A 6,096-nucleotide genomic window follows, 5' to 3' on the forward strand; every position below is an offset into this window, starting at 1 on the left:
CCAAACATTTATATCATTCAATGTATACCGACGACATGTGAGATTTTGAAGGCTAAATCCATTTGGTCTAATAAACTTGCGTTAACTATTAGTTCATCATTATTCTTAAGCTATTGTTAACGTTCTGATTTCGTACGGGTGAATTCTACTTGAACAGGAAACTTTGCTTTTTGTCATCCAATGTGTGTACTTCCCTTCTGTGTATATTCTGATCACTCACAACTGAATTTCAAAATAATATCGGTCAAAAAAAGAGATGGTAATGCTAAAGTGTTGGAACTTCCGACTAACAGAAAATAAATTTAGTGGAAAACTCATAGTTTGATGATATATATGACTCATTTGTATCGTGTTTGTCTGACATATACGAATTGGTGCGTGATCGAACTTCACGTATGGGCAGTGCAGAAAACCTTGACGAACTATATGATATTGTTGACGGTTTCTATTTTGGAATGTTCACGGTCATTGTCTGGAAAGGAAGCATCTACATCATCACATTGTAATAAACGGAAAAGTATTTTTGGTTTGATGAAATTATCAGAAAGCAAGAATTTAGTGTACATGTATTTTCCCAAAAACTTTCTAAAATAAATTTGTAAAACGTATACCAAACTATAATAGATCAAATACGATTTCGATTTCACAAGATGAAATATTAAAGTCAGTTATAGTCATGAAAAATAAATAAATCAACAGAGCTCGATAAATAATCTCCGAAATGATTATTAACTCTGTTATTTTTTATTATTTTTAATAGCTTTTTCGTTCTTTTCTTGACATGATCTTACGTAGATGTATGGAGCATCCATTCATAAAAAAGGTTATATTGATAATAGGGATATTTGTGTTATTTGTATAGATAATTTATTTTTATATTTGTATTTTATACAAACGACTCAATAATTTAATAAGCAACTGAGCAGTCATTGAAAATCATGCTGAATAACTTATAATATAAAAAGACGCCATATTATCGTGTTTAAATGCGGCAAAATGCATGCTAGGAAACATGTGACTGTAATATATATGCCGCATATTAAAACACATTTATGGTGGATATATATATATTCCCCGCCATGTTAACGTATTGTCTTATGTCACTTGTTTAGGCTCGAATAAACAGTAACACAAGAAAGAGAGAAAACAGCAAGTTTCGAAAAATATACAATAATTTATTTCCCTGGAAAAAATTTGTAAAAATGAGAATATATAAACCTATCAATTTGTATAATTAGACCCAAAACATAATCCAAGAATAATCCAAGAATAATATTTTAGTAGTCCTAATAACAAAATGTTCTACTGATTTCACATTCGAATCGCGACGAAGAATCCAAGATGGAAGACGATGGCGTATGCTACAATCTGTAGTGTTGAAGTCTACAGTTCCTTGTAGAAAAAAGAATTATCACTCCAGTGTCTGATAGCTGAAAAATTATTTTTATAAACTGTCTTTGTTCCACAATATTATATGAGCACACGTAGAGAGAGAAAAAAAACCCCCAGAATTATCGTTTTTATTCCAAGTAATTTGAAATAACTCCAGACCAAGTAATTTGAAATAGCTCCAAGGGCCTAACATATAACTAACAGTTTAACAGCAAAGCTTCTAGTGAGATTAATTCTCCAAAACATGGGTCATATGGGCTTTCAAAAACGTAAACAAGGGTCACGTGATCATGTTCTGGAAGTTTATAGAAGCAAGTACTTGTTACAGATCACGTTTATCCAGTGTGATCCTGGCGAAAACCAATCATTTGTACTCTAACAAATAAAAAATAAAATTAAAAAATCTTTATATCTCAAAGACAAATTCCCATCGTGACCTTAGAAACAACCAATCATTTTAAAATAAAAAAGAACTTGTTTACTAAAGTTCTACAAATTCTGAAAAAATGTCAGGATTTCGATCAACACCTGGTGTTTATAAACTAAAGTCAAGGTTAAACTATTTTCTAAAAAAAGTATCTTCTCTAGCGAATACATGTGCACTATAATATCATGTAATGTAAAATTTAAAAAAAAAATAAGACTGACAAGCAATTAAATTGAAATAAATATATATGAAATCAGATATAGTTAAATAAAATATAAGTAACACTTTGTCATCAGATTTCACACGCAACACACACGTAGCAATTACAGCATTAGATTAATTGGGAAAGATAGAATTGGGCTCCCCTACTACCCCTCACACACAAACACACCTATACACCCATTATGTTTGGTTGCTTGGACGATTGGCACGCCACTGTAACTTTCACTCAGAACGTATCCGCTGGTATGTTTGCTTGTTTATGAGTGGGAGTATTTCGATGTTTCACGGTATTTTTACACTTATTCACAAAACATAAACAGTTTCCTTTCTTGAACCCGAGGTTCTTTAAATCAATTTATCACGGTCTTATTAAGCCAGTATGCCAACATGACAATTTTATTCATTACATATTGAGTTCGTGACTTACCGTGCAAATGCATTACATGAGACGATACAGTGAATGTTTTACCTAATGGAGATTTTTCAAGCATATATGAGGTGCTGGTAAGTACATGTAAGTATAGCTGGCGGAAAAAGAACCCATAAAAACCTCAGAAAGAACCATCGACCAACGAGAAGCTACTGGCAAGCTTTCTCACATAAACACATCGGCCGAATATGAGATTCGAACGCACGCAGACAGAAGTGAGATGGCAGTGATCCGTAACTGTTAGCGCTTTAGGCCACTCGGCCCAGCGGGGACCCCGCTGTCATGCAACATGACGTCATTGTAGATATATCATGTAATACTATATTATACATTGCTGTAAAATAATTCGAATTCGATTTCCCTTCAAACTCTTTTTATTCACCTTAGTTTTGAGAAAAGCAGTTCAGATGCATAGAATATATTGAATCCTACGTTAACACATGATACATTTCATCGTACAATACAAAACAAGTGATAAATCAACAACTGGGTAAGAAACGATTGAAAATATGGATAATAATAATAGAATAAATAAAAGTAAATATTTAAAAAATATTTGCTATATTTGTGTTACTGCAAGATAAAGTATATCCGATATTTGCGAAGGATTTTAAGATAACAAGAACTTTTATTATAAAAAAATCTTCATTTCAGGCTCTAAGTTTAGAACACAGAATTTATTTTCTTTTCCTATGTTAATACCGGTGTTTTGTCGTGTGGTACCACAATCATGATATTTTAGTGAGTGGCATAGCCACATTTTAAAACATATAGTGTTTGGTACTACAAGATGAAATGTATCCAGTATAAGGAAAACATCTTTTCTTTTAATTATTTACCAAACATCCTCCAGAACTGAAGTTTAGAAGATTATACTCATCCTTCTGTACAGCACGCAAGCTCAGCCCCACCCGTTTTTTCGTAAATTCCTGTATATATATATATATATATATATATATATATATATATATATATATATATATATATATATAATATTTATATATATACGTGACTCAAGAAATTTGTAGGATTGAGTTGACCATCTGTCGCTGGCCATTTCGGCAATTCATCTTAGTGGGTTTGTCATTTTTGTCAAAGAAGTAAGGGAAAATAACTTCAGAGGGACGGATCGGCGTCTGGTCAGATTAATTTATCAAGCATTAATTTCCATGTCCGAAATGCAAGGCAGTTTCTGTTTATTTGTTCTAGCTCACAGATACGTTTTTATTGTTGCAGGTACAACCTATGTAGGCACACAAAATCAAGCGTCACATGACATAATGGAAAATCTTTTTTCATATGTGAAGATATATGAATGAAATGTTTTTAAAAAGTGTCTATATTTCACACTTAAACATATAATAAATTAAACCCACTTTTAGCACCCATATCCTGTGGTACTTTCACATAAATTTGTCAAATAATTGCATGACCTTAGAGAGGAGCATCAAGTACCTCGTGTGGCCTTAAACGCTAATCAAGGGAGACAACTCTCTCATGTACCTATCGACAGTTCCTTACCTTTTTCAGTTTGATATGACAACATATATTAATGGATGAGTTGCAGCATCACTTTAACTTGTATCCGATTTGCGTGCCACATTGTAGGAATTAAACGACATTATGAGGTGCTGTCCCAATAGTTTGGTAGAGGTTTTGGGCAATAGATATGGCACCGTCATTGTGCTGACTTGTATCCTTTTGTTATATTCCATGTATAATGGAACAGAGAAAGCTAAATTGAGTTAGTACAGTCTATATAAAAACGACACCTCTTAAAGTTTATCCATGCGCATGCAGCGATTCAGAAACGAAGTCAATATTATATTTAGTTGGTGCTATTACCTACTTATCTTGCGTTAGCTTTGAATGGCCGTGAATTTGTACGTGAGGCAGAAAACATAATTTCCGATATGCAGAGAGGTAGAGCAGTTAGAGTTGTGGAAAGTAATGTTACTGACCCAGTTAACTTAGAAAACAAAATTTAAACAGACCTTTAAAGAATAGTAACTGAATCGTCTAATTAAATTACAAAAAGTAAACTGATTGTACACCAAGAAAATATATAAATTAAAGTTATTCTTCACAGAGGGGTTTTAATTACAATAAGGCTCGCCAGGATATGTTTAACCAGAATAGTAGAGAATTTAATGAAGATAAAAAAATCAATTTGAACGGTATGAGTAAAACATGGAGTAAATAATTTTGGAATAAAGACGAATAATCGGGTGACAAGAGAAGAAAAACTTCAAACAGGGAAATGGGAGATATGAATGTAAGAAGCAGAAATTACCGGGAAACAAAAGTCGGTCAGATGAGAGGACTCGATCAACTCAAGACGGTCCGCAAAAATTCTAATTAATATATTGGGTAGAAAGAAACGTTAGCCAAAGGTACCATGTATACTTCTTATTGTGTTAATTGCCTGGTGCCAACTGGTGAAGAAGTACGCTAAGATAATTTCATATTTTCATTATGTTTGGTTTCACGATAAAAACAATGATGGAATAATGGGTATATATTTTCTTGAAGCACAAAGGTATTATATGTTTGTTGAGTAAGGGTTTCATCACTTTAAAAGGCAGGAAAGAGACAGTGCCAACTCATGAGAATCAATTTCCTCCTGACTTCTGAATTATTGTTTTAAACGATCAAGATCAGATGCCTCTTAGAAAGGAATCAATGGTACCAGGAAAGTGTATTGATAACATTTATAACCTGAAATTAAGAATAATAAAACCGCCTTAAGGCTGTTAGGAGATAGTAATCGTTTTGTAGCCAGTGCTTTAGTAGACCCAGTGCATAATGCAATTCCAGTGTGAATCGTAAATTTACGAATGGAAAAGAAGAACATAAACAAACCAAAACGTTATAGCAATTCATGCCTGCTCATTTATTGGAGATATTTAAAGGTCTTAATGCTTGATGACGGATGAAAAAATAAACTGAAATCGTTGTCAATTAAGCATTAGTATGTGTAATATAAAACTCCAGATTATATATGGCATGCTAACTTGTTTGCCTGTAAGGTTGATACAGGAAATGTAAAATCAACATTACAAAACATCTATCATATACCCGTTGCAAAGACTCCAGAGGCTGACAAACCTAAATTAAACAAGGTGTTAGGAAACTTTTGTGGCCGGCCCCATGTAAGTTTAATTGCACTCTCCCCGCTGCAAGTGTAAAAAATAGTAGACTCGTCGAAAAGAAACATATGAAAAAGTATTATTTGAAATATGATTTATACACCACCGTACACGATAGGTCATAGAAAACTCCATTACCATGCAGCATCCCCATTGGACGTGAAGTCCAGTACTCAACGAATGCTTATGATACCGACACACTTTGGCCGCTTGGAATTTTAAGATGGTTCAAAGGAAATGAGTTTCTGTGCGCTAAGCCTTTGGACATGCGAAGTACTAATTAAATAATGCACCATTCCTGCTTATATCATCCCAGCTGCCTAATGACCGATGTTGGCCGATGTTATCAGCGATGTGTCTGCTTTAATGCAGTCACTTTCATTGACCCAAACTACCTTTTCTCCATGCAAAGATCCAAAGTTGCCGACGAAAAAAACTTCTGCCACGAAAAGGCAGTAGAACAGCTCCCATTTGCG

Source organism: Sinohyriopsis cumingii, chromosome 17, assembly GCF_028554795.1.
Source record: "Sinohyriopsis cumingii isolate HCF-2022 chromosome 17, ASM2855479v2, whole genome shotgun sequence".
Taxonomy (NCBI): Eukaryota; Metazoa; Mollusca; class Bivalvia; order Unionida; family Unionidae; genus Sinohyriopsis; species Sinohyriopsis cumingii.